Source organism: Stegostoma tigrinum, chromosome 1 (assembly GCF_030684315.1).
Source record: "Stegostoma tigrinum isolate sSteTig4 chromosome 1, sSteTig4.hap1, whole genome shotgun sequence".
Taxonomy (NCBI): domain Eukaryota; kingdom Metazoa; phylum Chordata; class Chondrichthyes; order Orectolobiformes; family Stegostomatidae; genus Stegostoma; species Stegostoma tigrinum.
This window is the reverse complement of record NC_081354.1, coordinates 24,786,945-24,810,705: the sequence shown is the minus strand read 5'-3', so window position 1 is coordinate 24,810,705 and position 23,761 is coordinate 24,786,945. Positions and strand designations below refer to the sequence as shown.

Sequence of the window (23,761 nt, the reverse complement as noted above, 5' to 3'; positions counted from 1 at the left end):
TTAAGTTTATTATTTACACCTCTCCATGTGGCTGTTGGTGTATATATTGATGCTTGACAACTGACGACAAAGCACTAAATGTAGCCCTCTAATGTACCGTCTATTATTAGTTCATATTTCCCTACAAATAAAGTTCTGTGTTGTACTGTTGTATGTCTCTGTTGCCTTGCTTGAAGGTGGCTGATTGTGGCTAACTAACTGAAAAACAATGAACAGAGATCATGTAGTTGGTTTTAAACTGACCACTTCTGAATGAATTGCATTTTTAATTGAGAATAGTAAAGTGCTGGACAACAGGATTACTCTCTTCTAGTCTCATGCTAATTCTGCACAAATTTGTTTGAATTATTTCTGTGCTTTTATCAAATAACAAATTTATGAGATATTTGCTCCTGCTTTACTGACACTAGTTGTGTTTTCTTTTTTGTTACAAAAATTCTAAGTTGAAAACAAACGATTTTTAAAAAAAAGGCATGGAATATTTTGTTCATGAAATTCAAAACAGACTTCCTGGATTGCAGTGTATTAAAGTTAAGTACAGAAAACAAGATGGCAAGTACAAATTAATACAGCACGTACAGTTCAGAGACCCATCAACTCAATATTCAGCATATCAATAATTTCATTAAAATTTTATTTGTTGCATAATTTTCTATAATTAATGCATGTGCACAAACAGCTGTGCCACAAAATCAGGCATGCAAAGCCATGAAGTTGTAAATTATGGTGACATGAATTGTAATTATGCATTGTAAATGTGAGAAAGCACCTGAATGTACTGTCCTGAGGAATGAGTGGGAGACTCAAGGGGATGCTAATGTTCTGGACTCTCGGTGTGAGTCGCATTCAGCTGAATCTTATGATATTTTGGCCTTGTTGATTTCATTCAGTTTCACAGAGGGTTTCTGTCTCTGAGTCCTATCAGAATTTCTTGCCACGTCACCCCTAAACTCACCTCATGGACAATTTACCGTAGCCCTCCAGCACACCTCTTGTTCGATGGTAGTCTGATTCTATCATCCAACAGCAGATGGAAGATCGTGCCACTAATTAAATATCCTGGAACAGACTAGCATCCCTGGTCCGAGATCAATCTTTAACAACCAACGAAGTATTGGTATTGAGGATTTGATCTTTGTTGGAAATTAGTGGCACAGCAGCCCCAAACTCATGCGATTGACAGCTGGAGTGGCTGATAGTTCTTGATGCATGTAACTCCATTTTCTTGCCCCAGTTTTTGTTTATCCCCCTGCCCTTAGCCATATTCCACCCAAGCAACCTCTCCAAGTCACCAGCTAGTTAGTACTCTGTTTAGTGGCCACTACTAGCGTGCATTCTGGTTGTTGATTGGGCGAACCATCACAGACAGGCAAACGCTCAGATGTTTTCCAAGATCAGCTTTTATTTTCAATCATCAATACATCCTGAGGGGCCCTGTAGCTGAGGCCTCATCCTGAATTGGGTGCTCCGTGGCCTCTGTGGTGACTTAGCCCCATTCCTGAGCCTGCTGTCAAATCTACTCTTCCTGCATCTGACTTTGGCTACATCAATGGCTTCAGCTGACAGGGACCTGTGTTGGGAGCATTAAAAAACAGAATAAGTAATTAGCTCAGACAAGAATTCGTGCTGGCATGCCTTTCAAAAGATCATAGGCAAAACAAATGCAGTGCCCCTAAAACTAGGCCTTGTATAGCGTTCTCAAGGCTCTTTCGTTAGTTACCTACTTGGTAATGGTAAAGCCGCATAGTCTTCCCAGAGCATAGGGTTGCTCTCATGTGGAGAGACATGACTGGTTGTGTAATATGATGGCCACTGAGCCTCAGGCAAGTAGAGATGTTGACAAGGAGAGTCTTTCATAGTAACCTCAGTTGGTGTGAGAATTTAACCCACTCACAGCTGACTGAACAGGAACAAAAATCAAAAAACAGTACATCACAGGAAGAGGCCCTCTGGCCCTCCAAGCCTATGACAACACATCTTGCCCTTCCATACTAAAACTGTCTTCATTTACAGGATCCATACCCCTCTATTCCCATCCCATTCATGTATTCATCCAGATGATTCTTGAATGTTGCTATTGTTTCTACTTCCACTATGTCTTCTGGCAACACATTCCAGGCACTCACATCCTTTGTGTGAAAAAATTGCCTCACACATCTCTTTTAAACTTCCACCCTTGCACCTTGAACATGTGCCCCTCGTAATTGATCCTTCCACCCTGGGAAAAAGCCTCATACTTTCCACTGTCTCCATGCTATTCACAATCTTCTAAAATTCTATGAGGTTGTTCTTCAACCTTCTACATTCTAGTAGAAACAAACTGAGTCTATCCAACCTTCCTTCACTGCCAAAATTCCCCAATACAGACAACATCCTTGTTAACCTTTTCTCTACCCTCTCCAAAGCATCCAAATCCTGCAGGTAGTGTGGTGACCAGAACAGTAGACAATATTCCAAGTGTGGCCTAACTAAAATTCTACAAAGCTGCAGCACAACTTGTCTATCCATTTACTCAATGCCCTTCCAATGAAGGCAAGCATGCCATAGGACTTTTCTACTACGTTATCTATCTACGTTGCCACCTTTAGTCATCTGTGGATCCGTACACCCAGATCCCCCTGCATATCAATACTCCAAGGGGTTCTGTCATTCACTGTATAATTTCCAATTGTACTTGACCTTCCAAAATGTATCACCTCACTTTTGTCCAGATTAAACTTCATCTGCCATTTTTTTACCCATTCCTCCAACTGTTTTATATTCTAATACCTATACCTCTGACAACCCTCCTCTCTATCTGCAACTCCAACCTTCTTTATATCATGCCTGCGCTTACTAATTAGACCAGCAATATTTTCCTCCAAATCATTAATGTAGATCACGAACAGCAGACATTCAGCGCTGATCCCTGTGCAACACCGCTAGTCACAAATCTCCATTATAAAACACATCTTTCCACTGCACCCTCAGTCTCCTATGACAAAGCCAGTTCTGTTTTCATCTTGCCAACTCACTGCTAAAACCATGTGACTTCACCTTTGTCATCAGTCTGCCGTGTGGAACCTTGTCAGAAGCTTTACTGAAATCCAAGCAGACAACATCAACCATTTTTCCCTCACCAATCATCTTTGTCACTTCCTCAAAAAACTTGAGCATGTTAGTGAGGCATGACCTCCTCTGCTCAAAACCATGTTGTCTATCATTAATAAGCCCATTTGCTTCTAAATGCATTTAGATCTTGTCTCTGAGAATCTTTTCCAATAATTTCTCTATCATAAAATTTTTAGGCCTGTAATCTCCTGGATTATTCCTCCTCACTTTCTTAAATAATGGGACAACATTGGCTATTCTCCAGTCCCCTGGGACTTGACCTGTGGCCAACAAGGATACCTAGATGCTTGTTGATGCTAAGCACAGGTTGAGACAGCAATTCAAAATAGTCGAGGTGCAAAATAGTCACTTGGTTTCCATGACGTCTGAATTCTTCCCATCCTAGTCCCACATCAACAATATAAGTGATCATGGTATGCAACAGCATCCATCATTATACACAGTGCAGGTGTAAGGGTGATTGGTTTTATGTCCCACAGTGCTCTTGGAAGTCTGGAAAGCACTATGTTGATTATAGCCAGCCTCATTCTCCTTTGAAATTCAGTGGTGACAGCATCAACTTCAATGTGGTCTTTAGGTAAAATTTGTAAAGACCAATGACATGTTGAATACCACCCATGAGCAACACAGTGATCCTTAAAATTTTCACACTGCATGCATTTCACATGTTTGAACATATGTTTGCAATGGAAGTGTAGCTGCATTTTGCAAGTGCCTTTGCCCCCTCAAAGTCCTCCCATCCCGTTAAAGTAGATCTACGGTTTTTCCCATCAAACTGGCACTGATTCTGCCCACGCTGGGTGTTGGCCAAGACATTTTCTAGTTGCAAGTCACTTCCAGCCATTAGCACATGATGACAGGATTTCCCACCCTGGGCTTGGTCTGGACACCAGTAATGCCCCCAGAGACTCCACTTACCTTGTAGTTCCTGAATGGATCATTTCCACTGAACCATTTCCATCCTTCCTACCCTTTGTGGAAACTCACCACCCAAGAGTTCAATTTGCTCTTTTGTCCTCTGAGCCTCAATATTTGTGTACTACTGAGGCTCAAGGGACAAAAGGGCAAATTTAATAATGCCCAGTGTGATCCTGTACGCTCCTCCGAAAGAGGGCACAGTGGTGGTTACTACCAACAAATCTAATCCTGCAATTTTCTATGCACGCTCATTCTTCACCACCTTACACATCGACTTTCCCCTGTCACTGTCCTATTTTCACTGCACCATGTGCTTCTGCTCTTTTCCACTCAACTTGAATACCCCCTCTCCCATCAGCACACACAATGCCTTCGTCACCATCCCACCACCTCCCAGCCTCCTCTCCACCGCTCAACAAACAAACCCCCAGGACTGATTGCTCTTCATCCTCATGACCGACTTTGACAGACAGTTCCCAGGAAGGACTGACCAGACCCTTATGTGCTGTCTTTGCGGCTCCCTCCCTAATCAGGTGTGTTTCCCCTGTTTATGCTGGATGTGTAGCATTGCATGTAGATCACTCCATGGACAGTATTGTGATACATCCAATTACAGTGAGTGCCCCGAGCAGACAACTGACTGTGGCCCAGTCCCTTGACTGCGGGTGGACTCCCCCCGCCTTGACAGACGTTACTGAGAACCTCTGAGTAACAACATTGGCCCTTGACTTGATGGAGGACTACACCCTGCCACATTTTTTGAGATAAAGTCATTTGGTTGATATTTCATAAAATGTGGTTTGCCACGCTGGCAGGTGGCACATACTGTAGGTTTGAGACTGACCTGTCACTGTGCCACAAAGCACAGTGCCAACATGTCTGCGCCCTGGATTGATAACTAATGATGGGCAGGCTGGCTGTGTGCGCTAACCTGCAGATCAATAAGGCAGCACTCTGAGGCTCTAGGCTTTAGCTGAAGTGCCATAATACCAAAATGTAAAACAAAACAGGGATGTGGTAAGTTATGTGCGAAGTGAAGGAGCACTAACAGAGAGTGTGAGCAGCTCTGAGATGCAGCCTGTCCCATCGATGAACTGGCTGTCTGTTTCTAAGCGCAAAGCAACCTTACAGAAGCCTTTCAATGCGAGTTGTTAGTGCACCCTGAAGTGTACATTTAAAGTGCAGAAGTGTCTTGCAAGTACACTGGAGAGGTGCCAGGGAGGTTCTGACAGGCTGGTAGCTGTTGGATGTCAGTGTTTGTGACCTGGTACTCTGGATTATGCTTTGAGATGTTATTGGCAGGTACCCAAGATGTAATCCGGATGAGCAAGTGGCGAGCCGAAATCACCAGGTAACCACATTACCTTTCATTTCAGAATCTGTTGACGTCTAGTTTCCTAGTGGCAGGTGATAAAATCAGTAGCTGCATGTTAATGTAATGAAGCTAGATTTGCTCTCAATGAGGCTTTTTACAAGCAATAATCCCCCTCAGTAGGTATCTCACTTCTTTCTAGTGAGAATCTTGTCTCCCACCCAGAACTCTTACTGAAAATGCAGCAAGTTGCTCTCAAATTTTGAAGAAAGATTTTGCCTGACTACACATGAAATTCTCCAAGAGTTCTCAGCATAGACCCTTATAAGATTCACTCATTATCTCTGATCTGCCACTATGAATGGACTTTTACCTTCAGCCGGGTATTTGCACTTGATTAGACAGTAATTCTTAGCTTCCACAACATAAGAGATAGATGATGATATTGTAAGACTGAAAGATTGAATAGTTGATTATTCTAGCTTCAAGTATATGAGCATATTACTGTTATAGCTTGTGTTAATACTAAGCTATTTGTTTACAAAGAGTAGCATTTTTCTAACTGTGTGTCATGCTTCAAGAAGTCCCAGTTAAGACGGAGAATGACAGCTTTGTACCATTAGGTCATACGCTATGATGCAGTGATGATATCATGAACATGCCTTTTAAACACATACTGCAGACAGAGACATAACATCATATACTCCTTTTGCCAAAAAAGATGAAACCCCAAGCTGATATGTAAGGGTTTATGTAGGAATGTGTTGTGAAATTGATAATTATACAAATTGGTAAAAACAGAGTAACCAGACTAACATTTCCAACATGAATGTAACATTTTTGTGGCTTGACAAGTTATCCTGATCTGGCGTATAACTGTTTGGAGACACACTGCTTTGTTGATACTCGACATTATTGCTCAATCGTCGATAAAGTTTGCCTTCACATTCTCTTTTGCAGGATTGGCATGTTATGCATTAGTTTGAGGTGGCTTCTGATCCTTGGTAACATAATGCCATGGTCTATAATTAATTTGCATAATTTGGACTGATTATATATTTTAGACGTCTTTGCTGGCATGCAAGAACTTGTATTTGAATTTCTGACCCACACTCTCCGAGTTGTGGTAGTTCTTAAACTGCTTGATGGTTATGTAATTCTTTCACCTTCTTTCGTCATTGAATGAAAGTGTCTTGTATTCAGAATAATTAGACAATTGGTTGCTTGCAAGGTCATTCATCCTTGCCTTCTGAGACCGTAAGTTGGATAGTGGCCTCATCTCTATTAGTGTCACATGAAAATTGAACAAGCAAAAATCTTCTGTTTCACTTAATATTCCATTCCTGTAGCTCCATTACTGACTTCCAATCACTTTACAGCCTTCAGGCTTGCAGTGGCTGGTTTCAGCCACTAGATACCAATCACTTCAATTAACAAATGGAAAAGGTTACGCAGGCTTCCTTGAGCTTTTGCCTAATACTGGAGAAACAAGGTGGTGGAACCAAGCAAATTCTGCACATCGGTGTGATGTCTCAGGTTACAAGTGTTCTCTTTAGTGCTTTAAAAGCTGAAGGTTCAATATTTTTAAGCTGAGAATAGCCTTCATCTGCTGCTTTTATTTTTAAATCAAAAAGCAGCCTTTTTTTTAAAATTGAAGAGTGTCAGAGAATTTAAATTTATTGCATTTAAATTTAGCAGAAAGAATGTGAGTCTATCTCCTGGTTGTTAAATTTCCTGATCTTTACTATGCTGTAGTCATCACAAACATGTTGCTTAAAGGTATGCTGCGTGATGCTTTTTGACATAAGCACGACAGTAGAGAAGCAGCTGACAGTGACAGCATGGCTGTTTAACTTACACTAGGTTGTGGGGAATTAGGTGAGGGAAGGTGGTGGAAAGGAGCATGAAATCTGGCTTACATGATCAATTTGAGGCCTGCACCAGATCCTGAACAAAATATTTTGATATTCACTGGAAGTCAGTGGTGAGTGGTGTTCCACAAGGCTCTGTCCTTGGGCCTCTACTGTTTGTAATTTTTATTAATGACTTGGATGAGGGGATTGAAGGATGGGTCAGCAAGTTTGCAGATGACACAAAGATTGGAGGTGTCATTGACAGTATAGAGGGCTGTTGTAGGCTGCAGCGGGACATTGACAGGATGCAGAGATGGGCTGAGAGGTGGCAGATGGAGTTCAACCTGGATAAATGCTAGGTGATGCATTTTGGAAGGTCAAATTTGAAAGCTGAGTACAGGATTAAGGAAAGGATTCTTGGCAGTGTGGAGGAACAGAGGGACCTTGGTGTGCAGATACATAGATCCCTTAAAATGGCCACCCAAGTGGACAGGGTTGTTAAGAAAGCATATGGTGTTTTGGCTTTCATTAACAGGAAGATTGAGTTTAAGAGTCGTGAGATCTTGTTGCAGCTCTATAAAACTTTGGTTAGACCGCACTTGGAATACTGTGTCCAGTTCTGGTCGCCCTATTATAGGAAAGATGTGGATGCTTTGGAGAGGGTTCAGAGGAGGTTTACCAGGATGCTGCCTGGACTGGAGGGCTTATCTTATGAAGAGAGGTTGTCTGAGCTCGGACTTTTTTCATTGGAGAAAAGGAGGAGGAAAGGGGACCTAATTGAGGTATACAAGATAATGAGAGGCATAGATAGAGTTGATAGCCAGAGACTATTTCCCAGGGCAGAAAAGGCTAACACGAGGGGTCATAGTTTTAAGCTGGTTGGAGGAAAGTATAGAGGGGATGTCAGAGGCGGGTTCTTTACACAGAGAGTTGTGAGAGCATGGAATGCGTTGCCAGCAGCAGTTGTAGAAGCAACGTCATTGTGGACATTTAAAAGACTGCTGGACATGCATATGGTCACAGAAATTTGAGGGTGCATACATGAGGATCAATGGTCGTGACAACATCGTGGGCTGAAGGGCCTGTTCTGTGCTGTACTGTTCTATGTCCTATGTTCTATGTTCTATTTGATTTTGATTTTATCACCACACATACCAAAATGCAGTAAAAAGCTTTGCTTATGAGCGGTACAGGCAGATCACAGCAGGCAAAGGATGTACAGATTAAAAAGACTTAGAGGCATACAGGTTACATTGCAGGTTGCATTATTTGAGACTGGAGTCCATTCAACAGTCTGATAATGGCTGGAAAGAAGCTGTTCCTGAACCTGCTTGTGCGTGTGTTCAGGCTTCTGTATCTTCTGCCTGATGGAAGATGTTACAGGAGGTCATTACTAGGGTGTGGTGGGTGTTTGCTGATGTTGGCCGCCTTTTCATGGCAGCGAAATCTGTAAATAGTTTGCATAGATGGAAGGTTGGCTTCCGTAGTGGTCTGGCCTGTTCACAGCACCATGCCATCCATACGTGTGCAGGTTAGAAACACTGGACCTGCAAACCATCTACTGAAGCTAAAATTATCTGTGCTCGGGTTTGGAACCATGAAAGATGGGTTGCAAGGTATCTTTCTTTGACTAATCATACAGAAACAAAAGGTATTTTAACCAAACTCATCTAGTGCTCATTGAAAATAACTGTGCAAAGATTTACCACTAGAAACAGTGGCCCAAACTTTCCATGCAGGTCCCTCCTGGCCTCATCACTAAATTTTTTCGATTTATAGGTCTCCATGCTCTCTTCTAATCGGTTTTACTTGGCAGAACAGCCAGAACACTTCACTACGTATAACATTAAAATGTAATCAATATCAGAATGGTATTGTAGGATGTTAATTTATAACTGAGATGGTGGCTTAAACAAAAAGGCTCAGTTAAGATGGCAGCAGGTGGGAAAATAGTAGTAAATCTAGGCACAACTATTTAAAAAGTGCATCAGACAAGGTAGACTAATATTCCTCTTCTCTCTGGCTGATTGGTAAAATCGTCCATTAAGCAACAAATTTGTACAACTTAAGCAACTAAAATTTAATATTAAAATTTAATTAATATTACAAAAAATTGTAATTGTACAATGTGACATAACCATTATAAACGCTAATGTGCAAGTCTTCAGGGTTAAGCTAAGGCTTTACAACGCACCCAATTCAGCGATTAGACTTTGGCTACCATGAAATGTAGGTGGTACATGCAACAGAGAACATGTAGACAATAGGTACAATATAAAGAATTTAGATATATGGATCGACTAGAAAATGTCCAGAATAGTTTTTAAGGAAACTCAGAGTATTACTTGAAGGTAAATTGGAATTGATGAATTACAAGTTACACAGTGAAATTAAATAGGCATAAAGTAAGCTTTTATTTAAAGGCTGGTCAATATTTGAGGTAATTTAACAATGTCACTAAACCAGGGAGACAAAATATTATTCGGTATGTAATTGTAAGCTGTATGGAAGGGCTAGGATAACTTTCTCTATTAAAAGTAAGATAATGTGAATGCTAGAAATCTGAACTCTGTGGAGAGAGAAACATTGAGAGTCTGATATAACTTTTCTTCAGGGAAGTGTTTGAACAAATGCTGCCAGAACTGCTGAGTTTCTTTAACATTTTTTTTTAACTTCCTTTTATTCCTTAGTTTTATTTTGTTTTAAAAGCAGTAAAAATATTTTCCTCATATTGTGTCTCTGTGTTGTTGAGTCCTAAAATTCATCAAACCATTCAACAGTCCACTGTTACTGCAAATGATTTTCTTGTTATTGTACTTGTGTTATTGTAGTGACTTTGTGTAAATTCACCTAAACAGCTGACACTGCAGTCTAATTTGGATTATTTTAAATCACCAGGACATCCTGGTCATTTTGGTGTAAAGAAGTCTAAAGGAACAGTAAATGTATTCTGAAGAAATAAATTGAGTAATAGTTGAGTAACCCTTATTGACCAACATGGATCTGTTTGACAAAATATAGTCTGTTTGAAGGTGCAAAGTAACATTTTCAAGCTGCGTTCCTGTATCTGAGCTCGATGTTCCAGGTTCGAGTCTCACCACAGGACGCGATGGCTGAGGAAAGTGCATTCATGTTGTAGCCATATAGGTTACATATTAACTTGTAAATCCTGCCAATATACACCAGCAGAAGGTAATAAGAGCCACATGATAAGCAGGGTCTCCAACATCACTTATCCATAATTTTAGGCTACAACATGCATCAAGAAGTGTATGTTGCCACAGTAATTGTGGTTCCTTGTGAAGGAGGTGGAGCTGATTGATCCAATTGGCTGGATAGCCAGCTTCTATCACATTGGTGCCAATGGAATGAAGGTCAATCTGCATTTTTTCTAGGGTAGACTTACCTCCTTATTCTACTCATGGTATATGTTATAATTATGTGGTTCAGATCTACCTTCAGCCAAAGAACTCAAGGAGAAGAACGTTTCGGGTGACAAAAAAAATGTGCAGAAACTAGACAGCATAAAAATCCAAGCTATCAACTGTAATGTCACGGAATTTGAAGTGAGATGATGACTTGGTGGTCTTGAGACCAGAAACCCAGGTTAAGGTTCTGCAAACATGAGTTCAAATCCTACTTCGGCACTTGATAAAATTTGAATTCCGATCATAAATCAGGAATATAATGGTATATCGTGACTATTGTTAATTATTGTAATAACCCATGTGATTCACTAATGTCCTTTTGGTATTCTGTCCTTACCCAGTCTGACCTACACGTGTTTCCAGATCCACAGTTACATGATTGACTCAAAGACACTTACCTAGCAAGCCGCTCAGTTCAGGAGTAATTAGGGATGGGCATCAAATGTTTTCTTGTCAATGGGATGCTCATATTTCATGAAAGAATAAAGGAAAAAAAACATAGAATCTTCCAACTTATAAATAGGCCATTTGGCCCAATGAGCCTTTGTTAGCTCTTGTAAGAGCTGTCCAATTTACCCTGGTCCCTTGCACACATCACAACTAGGCAAATTTCTACATTTTTAAGTATCTCTTCAGTACCCTTTTGCAATTTACCAATTACAGCTGCTTTGATCACACTTTCTAGGAGAGTGCATTATACAATTCACTGAGTAAAAGACTTTATCCTCATTGCATCTCTGATTCTTTTTGCCAATTACCTTAAATCTGTGATCTCCAGTTACTGCCAATGAAATCAGTTCCTCATTTATTTTATCAAAGCCTTTCATAATTTATTAATTCACTAATTCTCCCCTTAACATTCACAACATAGGAAGAAAATTTACATTTCTAATCTCCCCACTTGACTGAAGCCCTCTTCCCTGGTATCAGTCTAATCCATCTCCTTTGTACCTTCTCCAAGGCCATAACATCATTTCTAAAGCGTGGTTCCTCAAACTGGATGCACTACTCCAGCTGGGACCTACTCAGTAAATTATAAATGTTTAGCAGAGCTTTCCTGCCTTTGTTCTCTATTCAACTATTTGTAAAGCAAAGAACATGGTATTTTGCATCATTATTGGAAAATGAGCACAGAGCAGGCATGTTAAATCGGGAAAAATGGATAAGAATTCAGTTGAATAATTTATTCAGAATTTTTAACAACATATTCTTGTTCAGGCCTTTTTCTGTGAGTACTGTAGCATTGAGATCCATGCGAATGTTTTCAAAGCCTTCATAAAAAGAGTAGTCTTTCATATTTTAACCTTTCAAGTGTCTAGTTTAAGTGTGTGTGGCAAACATCCCCGTGTCAGGTTTAACATAGCCAGCTTAAACAAAAATGTTGCTTCTATTCTTGCATTATGTCCTTTGCTCAGCTTATTAGTATCAACCAGAACAGCATGTTCCGATGCTCTCTGCCCCATGTGTGCCAACTATGTATGGTTTGGGCATCCAAGTTATCTTGGCAGTGAGCAATATCGTTTTGATTTCCTAAAATTATTTGCTGAGTCTAGGTGTTTTTATTTCAGAAGTTGCATTTTTTAATTGATTCAGTGCCCAATTTTTTTGTGATGTGGATTATGGTTACGATTTTGTTTATAATTTAGGTCCACAGCAATATATAATTCCCACTCAATATTACAATTTACCTGAAGCATCCACACTCGGAAATATTGCTTAGTGCACTCTGACAACACTTACTTTAAATTGATTTTCCTAGATTTCTGTGAATAGGACTTAGGGTCATGATCTCTTATTTAAAGAGACAGCATCCATTGATGCTCTCTCACTCTCATATTGCTATATGTTTATGTCACAAAGAGATGGCATACATCTGGGGCTTGTTCCTACACAAAGGGGCACTGTCTGCCCCAATATACCTCTCCCATTATCCATTCCAAATGGGGACGGGAACCAAAATATGTCCCACCATTCTCTACAGAATATGTCAACTCTGTTGCGCATGACAGCATGACATGGTAGAATATTTGTTACGTTACTGGACTAGTAACCCAGGCTAATGATTCTGACATGGAGTTCGAATTTCACCACACAATCTGTGGAATTCAAATTCAGTTAATTAATGCCTTTTTATTTTGTAAAGAATTACTTTAGAAATAATAACCTTGAAATTATTAGGTTGTGAAAATGCCTGTCAGTTTTGCTAATGTCTTATGGGAAACAAAATCTGTCATCTTCACCTGGTTTGGTCTATTTGTGACACAAGACCCACAGCAATATGGCTGACTCTTAACTGCCAGTAAGCGTCCCAGTTGTATCACAAAGGCAAATTAAGTTTAGTAATATGTACCTGGCCTTGTCTGCGTTCTACGAATGAATTGAAAGAAATGTATCAAATTTGTGGCTATGGAACCTGAATGAACACAGCATTTCCATGCAAAACATAGTCTGGCCTCAAGAAGAAGACAATTTCTATTCTCATGAATTTTCCACTTTCAAAATTAAGACTTAAATATAAACCAAGAAGTGAGCCAACGCTGAATTCCAATATGAACAGTAATAAAGTTGCACAAATGTGCAGAAGGGAATTACAGAGCCTAAAATGATCCAAATCAAATACTTTTCAATATTATCAAAGTTAATTAGTTTCAATTTTATATAGATTTTAGGAGTGATTTTATTTTAGTACTATGATTATTTTCCCCAAAGTGCTGGGCACGAATCATTGAAGTTATTCTCCCTGTTTCTCAACTATTTTTATTACTGCAAGAAATGAAATTAGTTTAAAAACTCATGTTCATCTGGGACAAGAAATGTGTTTGGATTCAAAATTCCTTCTCAAATCTGAATTAAACTGAAACTTAAACCACAAAATACTGTAAAATGCTCCAGGTCTGGTGACATCTTTGACTCAAAACATTTTCTTTCTCTCTCTCTCATAAATGCTGCTGGAAGTGCTGTGTTTTTCCAGTCCTATACATTTTTATTTCGGGTGTCTAGCTTCCAAAGTATTTTGCTTCTATTAAAGTGAAACACTAGTTAACCTGCATCAAATGATGCTGAAGTTTATTTGCATAGAAGTCAGACAGCACTGTTTGGTGAACATTGTGAAAAATTAAATTTCAAAATCCAGGAATTGCTGGCAGAGCTGCTCTCCTTCTCCCAAAGTTTCCCAAAAGTGGCCTCTCTCATTCCCTCAATTCCATCTTTCTTTCCCCTTATTATGCTTTCCACACATAACTTGACACTGAATTCTGTGCTTCAACTTCCTGTTGCAAACTGCTTTCACTCCTCCCTCCAAAAAAATACATAATTCAGCAGTTCAAAAGCAACATTGCAGCCTCTGATCTGACTAACACTTAATGAAGCAAGTTACCTTTAAAATTTCAAGGTTAGGACCTACCCCTGTAATTCTCATGTCTAACCCACCTAGACTGCACATCTTTGGACTATGGCGGAAGCCCACATAGACAATAGAGAGAACATGCAAACTCCACATAGACAGTCACCCAAGAGTAAAATTGTAGGTGGGCTCCACCTCACTGTTGTCCGTATGGTTCAACCAGCTAAATTTGGAAAATGCAGTTCAGTTCATTGAAGGAATTGTTTCTGGCAGGACTAACAATCTAGACAAAATATCTTCAGGAAACAAAAGGCGGATATTTTTTAAGAGTATTCAACTTTTATTGTGTTGCTACACACAGAATTTGACCTGAGCTGTTGTACTTAATCTTGTCCATCTAAAGAGGGCAGCCGACTCCAAACCTGAACAGAAACATGCTCCCAGAACGAATGAATTTCCAAACCCTTCAGCACAGTTTTGTTACCTGGCTAGGTGTAGTGGTTGAAAGAGCCTGGGATGGGAGGTTGTGTTTGACATAATTAGCAAACTATGAAGTAATGGAACCATTGCAACTGGTATCCCCAGAAATGTCAAAAGTGTGGGCTGAATTACTAAACAACAGCAGAGAAAATACTGTTAAAACTGCAAGAGTGTAAATGTACCATACTCTTATGTTATTAACCCTGAAAATATAATGCCAAAAATCAACATAAATCACTATAGTATGGAACAGGGCATTCAGCCCATCAAGTCCTCACTGGGCCTCTGAAAAGCATCCCTCCCACCCCTGTAATTCTCATGGCTAACCCACCTAGCCTGCACATCTTTGGACTGTGGCAGAAGCCCACATAGACAATAGAGAGAACATGCAAACTCCACAGAGACAGTCACCCAAGAGTAAAACTGACCCCAGGTCCCTAGCACTGTGAGGCAGCAGTGTTAAACATTGAGCCACTGTGGTGTCTATATGAGCAAGAAAATTCAAAGCCACTTGTTTGTCCAGTGAATTAAATCCTACAATGAGCAAACCATAATATAAATTGCACAAAGCTCTTACTGTGGAAAAGTAGAGAAAAAGACCAAGTGATCAAATAAAAAGAGGCTTTTTGAGGTTCTACAAACAGTAATGGGTATGGTGGACCAGTGCCTAGTATCAGGAGTTTCATGATCAGAAAAGTTGAGGAGAGTCATGTTGGGGCTTGAAGGGCATGGGAAGTGGTGAGATTTGAGGCAGAATCATGTGGTGAATCTGGCAAGGCCTGTCTTGATGTTAGGAGCAACTTGTAACTGGCAGGATATCAAGACGAATTGCTGGCTAGGCAGTGATCAGTTGCCAGCAAAAGGAGGGATTATTGCTTGTTAAATGCCTTCTTAGCTGCATGTTTTGCCTCATTAATCAGCTGCTTCCTATCTTAGCAAAGACAACGGACAAGTGGATGTTGAGAATTTTTGACCTGGATCGGAGCTGACGCTCTGGTGTCTTTAGCTTACCACTGGTTGCAAAGGGTACAGAACAGCATCTCACTATCCAAGAGCCACCAGCTGCACACACCCCTCAACCTCTGACATTAGCACCCAAAATGATTTTACCCCTTACCATCCTATTGCACCTCTCTGATTCACCTGCAGGACATTTAGAAAGCAGAGCTGCATTTCGGGATGAGGTGACAGCTAACACTGGAGGCTGCTGCAAAGATATTTGACAAAGCAGGGCAGGCTCCCACCTCACAACAGAACCACATCATATCTTAACTGCTTGTTTGCTCCCTTAGCATTCAATCACTAAGCGCCGATGTGAATGTTCGCAGAATCCATACCCTGCCATGCCAGTTGGCACCATCACACAACAATACAGTTTGTCTTTCTGGTCAGCAATCCTCAGTCACGGGTGGAGAGGGCTGTGGGGGAGCTGCTGCTGCTGCAGGAATGAAATCCAGCATGGTGATTTGGTGCTACAAGCTGGGAGATGGCAGTTGTGAAGAGGCAACTGTGATAGAGTTAGGGGATATGCAGTTCACAGTGGATGAGTTTGGGGTAATGTGAGAGGGGTTCCCATCCACAGTCAAGAACACTCTGGCTTCAATGGAAAGAACGGTAATGTATGAGCCAATCTGATACGGCCACCTCATATCCCAGAGGCTAGAGGAGACAAAGCTTTGTCATTTGTAGTACACAGATGGCAGAGCTCACAATCCATCACATGCACAATGCTGCTCTGTTACTCTTGTCACTGCCTAAACATCAGGCCACACACTTTACCTGTCTGTAGATACATCCCATCTATACACCATCTCTACCTGACTGCTACTCTGCTACCAATGGACACTGAAGACCTTTGCGTCTTGCCATTGTCCAGTAGAGGAACATTGCATACAGAAAAACAATGGCACAACTTCAAGATGAGCTTTTATTTACATTTCATTTGACATCTAGAGAATAATGTGCGAAGATAGGAAATTAAGCTCATGGTGGAACTATTAGCATCAGAGTTTACCTGGTGAGCAGGTAACCCTCCCTCACCATCCCCCCCACAGCTCTCATGTGTCCTCACACTGCCAGGGCAGTCCATTTTCACCCATTCTCCCTCAATATGGCAACATTAAACTTTGTCTCCAACAGCCCTCCTAACCTATTGAGCCCTGATATTACACCTTAATGTTGTCTATTCTGTGCCACAAAACTCTCCCTGTGAAGAACACACTGGTGGGAACAAACAATAAACCCCCTGTTGTCGCCTACCATGTACTTTGATGCCGTTCCACATATTTCCCCATGCAGGTTGAGACGCGTCCCACCCCCATTACTGTCCTTGTTTACCTTTCCTGCCTCCCTTCCTCCTGTTAGCCTTGACTCCCCTGCACATTTTGGCAGTGACCTCATTCATGAAGCTCCAACAGGCCCTCTCACAGCCACCTAAATGACCTCCAAGAACTGTAATTCCCAGACCATTTTGACAAGCAGCCCCTAGACATGTCTGATCTTGGTAGTTTCTCTACTGACAACATGGTTCCCTCTCTGATGGTGCCATCCCCACAGGACTGTAGTCAGACATACTTCCTGACTGCGAGCAGCCCAAGGGAATAACTGATCATGGCCAAGCTCCTGGACTGTGTGAGGGCTCTGACTGTGTGTAATGGTACCAGGGCCCCCTCACAAGAGCATCCTCCTTGCAACTCGTGGACTGGAATGAAGGCTCACCCTCACTCAATTATTGATGTGGCCATTTGGATGAATAAATGTGTGCTATGTTTGCTGCGCAGGCACACACCAATTCTCACACACCAACACTTACACACTAATGCTTACACACTTACGTTATACATTTCTATTTACATGCCTACACTTACACTCATATTGTATGCACCTACATTTACATACGTGCACTTAAACACCTATACTTACACACTTATCCTTACACATCTACACTAATGCTCACACCACCTATGCTTACACACCTGTGCTTACACACCTACACTTAGGTGCACACACAATATGGCATCACTGATGGCTTTTGGCTCGGGTTGATGGACCAGTGTGCTAACAGGAATGGCGAGATTTGGTTGCTGAATGTAAGCAGATAGGTGCTAGGTGAGTGAGCACTAAGACAGCAAGTGAGAAACCCTGAGATGCAACCTTGGTCCAATCTGTAAGTTGGGAGCCTGTCCTTGTGTGCAAACTGTCCTTGGTACAGCTTTACAATGTTAGTTGCCTGTGCAACAGAGCAATGTTCCACTGAAACTGTAGAACCGCACAGACACTCTGAGGCTGCAGGTCAACGTACAACAGCCAGCACATCCACTAAAAGAAAAATTTCAGGGGATGTTGGACAGGAGAGGCATCATTAATGTCATGAAGGATTGGCAAATATTGGAGGCCAGTGTCTGTGTGTGAAGGAGTGTATGAGGCTGGTGATCGTGGATCGTGCTCTGAGGTACTATTTGGTGCTGAGCAATACGAAGGCTGTTTGCAGCGAGCAATGAGCAGAAGTCACCTGGTACCCCCTCTAATTTCCACGTCAAGAATTATGAATAGCAGACTTGCATCATCGCTGTCCAATTTATGAGTGATTCTGCAGATGTGAGATGAGACAATGCTGGCAAAGACTTGGACCACTGACATCATGACTAATCTGACAACAAAATCATTATTCACTGTTTGAATGTGTTCCACTATTCTGAATGGAACTCTGAAAAATGTTTTAACAGGCTGGCTCTGTGTAGATGGCTAATTTATCTTCATACCATTCTATAGTGAAACAAGATTTTCCATAACTTTCTAAATAATTGCCTGCAATGTACCCATGTTTACATAGGCTGTCTTTTTGATCTGAATTAGCAATACGTTTGAAATTATTTGAGGCAACTGTATTGTCCACAATTACTCGACAACATTCAATTATAGTTACCTGTTAATGTAACAAAAAAACTATATTCTTAAGTTCAGTGCAAGTTTTCAAGCTACATAGTGATGCTGATGCCTTCCTGTATATTATCTATTCAAAGGTTTCTGTGTTGTCCAGCACTTGTATGCTGACAGACTATTTAACTTTATGGGTATTAGTATATTAACATGCTGCATTATTCTTATATAACCCAGATTCTCGAAAGATTTCACTGTAAGGTATCAACATGCTTACAGATTGCTTACTGTAGAATGCAAATCTATTGTTTGAATTTTGAAACTTATTACTTACAAGAATGTCGCTGCAATGTTAGTGTAAAACCATCTGTCTACAATTGTTTTACAGTTAAGAACTCCCTAAATACTCCTCATCCTAGTTAAGCATCTTTAACATGCAATGACATTACTCATTGATCTAAACTTGTAGAGTCACTAGTATTCTGCACACATCATGTAAAAACACCAGATTTACTCTCACAATAGAAAAAAAATGACTGCTGGTGGTTTAACCTGAGGGTCATGCCTCAGGTAAAGGGGGGAGATTGAGAAGGAGGGCCCATCACGGTAATCTTAGATGATGCAGGAATTGACTGTCACCCGGCCTTGCAAACCAGTTGTCCAGCCAACTTAGCTAACCGACCAAACTTATCATGTAATAAATAACTTGCTTTTATGCAGACAAACATGCCAGTTGTTGATAAATGCTGTTTGTGATCTCTTACAGTGGCATATTTACAAACTTGCTTATAATAATCTCTTCTATATGTATGGTGCCCTGAGAAACTTGTGCAAATAAAAATCAAGCAGGAAGATTAACTAAAAATTTGCTAAGTCAGATCAATAAGCCTGAATTTTTTAATCTTGTTGTACCAGAAGGAAGAAATGTTAATTTTAGGTGCCCTCTTTTATGTCTCCCAACGCTCTTAAAGCACTTCGTAGCCAATTAGATCATTTTGAAGAGTAACCACTATTTTAATTTGGGGAAACATGATAACCAATTGCGGCCAGCAACATCTCACAAACAACAATGAGGTAAAAGATCAAATAATCGATTGCTTTGGTGGTGTTGGTTGAGCATTAAACATTGAGGATTGCTCGTGTCTACAAGCCAGTTGCTTCAAACGTTTCCTCATATTGATTCGTGCAGGCTTCCAGAATCCTCAGACACTCAGAAACTGTTCTCACAGCTCAGCTGATAACAGAACAGCAGGCAGCTGAGTGAAAAGGACCAAACAAATTACAATCAGAATGTGCAGGAGATTGTTCTTCTTGTCCTATCTACTTGAAAGTCAAACCTGATTAAACTACGTGATCGTCTGCCTAGTGAAAGAAGTTTCTTTGCTCTTTTGCATTGAAATCAGCCTCCAGAGTCCTTGAATTTTGTTTTTTGGTTCCTAGTTGCCTGTTCGTTTCTACATTGTGGTAGTGCAGTGTGTTACATTGTTAAGAGAAGCATGAGAAGAAGAAAATGAAATGATGATGGATGCTAGATTTACTTAAATATTTGAAGGTTAATTATCATTCTCTTGCTTGCTTACTGTATTCATTTGCTTCTCTGCAATTATACCATTTGCACTTGTGCTATCAGCTCCAGTTGCATGTTGTCGTTGAACATAGAACATAGAACATTACAGCACAGTACAGGCCCTTTGGCCCTCGATGTTGTGCCGACCTGTCATACTGATCTCAAGCCCATCTAACCTACACTATTCCATGTACGTCCATATGCTCATCCAATGTCGACTTAAATGTACCTAAAGTTGGCGAATCTACTACTGTTGCAGGCAAAGCGTTCCATTCCCTTACTACTCTCTGAGTTAAGAAACTACCTCTGACATCTGTCCTATATCTTTCACCCCTCAATTTAAAGCTATGTCCCCTCGTACTCGCCGTCACCATCCTAGGAAAAAGGCTCTCCCTATCCACCCTATCTAACCCTCTGATTATTTTATATGTCTCAATTAAGTTAAGTTGAACAGCATGTTATTAGCTGTCTTTGGAGTTGACATGCTTGTCATCTTGCATAATGTTCACTGCAATATACTGCAGCTAAAGGATTAAATGTTAATCATAGGAACATGCCAACAAAGAGTAGTAGTAGATCATTTGATTGAGGCTGCCCTGCCATTCAAGAAGATCATGCTGATTGGATTACTTGATATTCCTGCCTATCCCCCTTCCCATGGCGTTCCAGCCCCATGATTACCAAGAATCTTTCCACCACTGCCTATAAAGATTCAAAGATTCTGACTGCTTTTCAGGAATTTAGTTCCACAGAAGGACTTTCTTTGGAAAAGTCACATATACTCCTGAATATTTAGATTTTTTTGGAGTGTGTTGCCCAGATTGCTGTCTCCTTCCCTGATGTGGTGCAGGGTTAGCAACTCAGACTGTAGCTCAATAACTCAGATCTGATCTACCTCCAGCTGCTGCACACAAATGCATTTGTTTTCGATCACCTTGGAATCCAAGTATCTTCTGTGCACATCAGTAAAACATCACTGTCGTATGTCGTTTAACTTATTCATTAGTTACTCTAGAATCCCTTCTCTTTACACTTTTTTTAGCAATTAATTTATGAGAACAGTATCAGAACTAGCTATTTTGAAGAAAAGGAGAAAAGAAACAAACTCCTAAATGCAAACTGAAGACCTAAATTTAACTTTAAAAGGTAGAAATACTCACCAATCTTACTCCTCAAACAACTGTTTCCTCTACACTTGTACCAGTTTGTGGTTTGTGATGTGACTCATCTTCTCATCTCACTGCATGCTGGCTTCTTGACAAATGTTTTTTACCCATTCGCACTCACTTATCTTCAGGAGAATTTGCTTTTTACAGTAAATTATGTTTAAAATTCCTCTTTGCCCCTCTGCTCTGAATTCCCACTTTGAACTAGATTCCTAGCTATACCCAATCAGCCACTGTCTCACTCAGTGCTATCTTCTCTCGCACTGACCATTCTCCTTTCTGACCTAATGTGTCCGTGCTAGTCCTTGTGATGAGCAACTCATGTCCTGACTGCCGCTCCCTACCCTTTTCCCTCCTCATATCCCTGCACAGTCCTCTTGTTCAGATATTCAAAGTCTTTAGAAAATATAGAAACATCTACAGCAAAGAAAGAGGCCATTTTGCCATTATGCCTGGGCCTAAACAAAACAGCCTTCCTGGTCCCATTTTAATCCCTGGTGTATATCCAGTGCCTTTCAGAGTTGAAGATTTAAAGTTGTAGAGTTTTAACAGCATGGAAAGGTGCCCCTCAGCGCATTCTGTCTGCACTGATTATCCAGCATCCATCTACTCTTACACCATTTTCTAGCACTTGACACATAGCCTTGTGTGCTTATCAAAATAGTTCTTAAACATCTTGAGGGTTCCTGTCTTTCAACCTTTCAGGCAGGGAGTTACAGATAACTAAACTTTCTGAATGATTCCTTTTTCCTCAGATCTCCTCTAAACCTTCTGCTCCTTAACTGAAAGTTGATGCCTCTCTCAAGGGGAAACATTTGTCTCTACCTACCTTTTCAATGCACCCCAGAACTTTGTGCATCTCAATCACATTGCCCCTCAGCCTTCTTTGCTCTAAGGAAAACAACCCCAGTCTCTTTAGTCTCTCTCTTCACAGCTGAAATGTTCCAGCCCCAGACAACGTTCTGGCTAATTTCTTCTACACTCACTTGAATGTGATCACATCCTTCCTAAAGCATAGCAACCAAAACTGCACACACTATTCCAGCTCTGGTCTAACATTATAACACAGCTTATCATAACCTCCTTGCTCTTGTATACAATAAAGGCATTGCACATGCCTTCTTAACCATTTACCTACCTATTTTCAGTATCTATGGACATTGCTGCATCTACTTGCCTCTCGCAGTGAACTCTAGACTCTCAGCAGCTGCTTTCATGGAGAACCTAAGCCATTAAAGCTGTGATGATTATCATTGTTGAACAGCAACCTACATTAGCCCCTTTAACGTGGTGAAACATCAACAGCATACCAATGTTCGATTGCAAAACTTTCACATACATAATAGACATAGTGATGACTGACATCCAAAGAGCTGAGCCCTAAGAAGGAGCCGTTACATTCGGTGGCAAGCATTCCATCTGTTAGTATTTCACGCACTTCTCGGGTAACGTCTGTTAGACAACCATCAGCCCAAGATTTCAGCTTCTCACACTGCAACATGCATGGTCGCACTCACTAGGTGGCTTCTACACTCATGAGCAAATATAAAGCATCCAACGTAGCAAGTAATTACAGCTGCACTTAGCAGCACTGAAGCCTGTGAGAGATTTATGATTCCTAGTCTCTCTGTTTAGCTTCGTTTGTTGTCAGGTTAATTTCTTAGCTGTTATATTAGTCATTTTGGTGAACACGCAAAGCTAGTGCTTCACCAGTCCATTCGGGTGAGGTAACCATTAGAATTGCTCATCTTATGAATAATGCATCACTGCAAAGAGAGTGTCAAAAATAATTTAAAGTTTATTTGTCTCATAGGAGGTAGATTTTCAATTTATTTTCCAAAAAGGTTGACAGCAAGTCATCATTAACTTCAATGGGAAAAAAAAACATTGTGGAGCTATAAATCAACTTTCTACCAAGCTGTAAGACACTGTTCAAATCTTCTGAAATTTTACATTTTTGTATAAGTTTCACTTTTGTTGAAAGTATCCTTTATTGTATGACTCGGCATGCTTGTAAAAAGTTGTGTGGCAAGTATACCCAGTGTGACTACTTATTTTCAGTTGCTTAAGGCAAAGGTATGATAAATTTGCAGAGGGTGATCTCCAAAATCTCCCTAAAATTCTTGGAAATCTATAGCAGAACTTTATCTCAATCAGTGCTCTGAGCTAAAGACGTATTTGGGGTTATTAGTCTGTTGTGTTTTTTTTGTTTGCGTTTCTCTGTGTTGTTGCACAGTCTTCTCTTGATCTCTGGGTTGGATGTGTGAGGGAGAGAGAAAACTGGCAGACGAAGTGTGGATCAGGTGCCGTAGCAAATGCCCAGACATATAAAATAGTTGACGACAATGACAGCAACAGGAGCTGCAGCTGCTGTTGACACAATCACATTGTGAAGACGTCTGCAATATAAATGCAGCACTTAGCGAAAATCTGTTGTTGATTTTGCCAGCGAAATTAGTACCAATGTGAGCCTCTGCCCAGGGCAATTTGGATTCTGTTGACTTCCAAAGCTTTTGTCTTTGTTTTCACACCACCTGCTAATTAAACACAATTAGCAGTCTGTCTGGGAAAGTGAGCAGCTCCCTGCTGACCACAGAATTAACAATGAACACGAAGACATCCATAATCTTTTCAAAGAGTTACTTTTTACTACGCTACCTAAATATTCGATTCGAGTTTCTAGCGCACAAAGACCCAAGTGAAA

General features: G+C 40.7%; 1 long non-coding RNA gene across 1 annotated transcript; it reads right to left on the bottom strand.

Moving 5' to 3' along the window:
* Window positions 1-1,384: 1,384 nt before the first annotated feature.
* On the bottom strand, window positions 1,385-22,557 carry LOC125448133 (uncharacterized). The gene is made up of 2 exons (XR_007246655.1): window positions 22,397-22,557; window positions 1,385-1,570 (listed from the first exon to the last, which is right to left on the bottom strand). It is a non-coding gene; the product is annotated as an uncharacterized LOC125448133 (long non-coding RNA).
* Window positions 22,558-23,761: the final 1,204 nt, after the last annotated feature.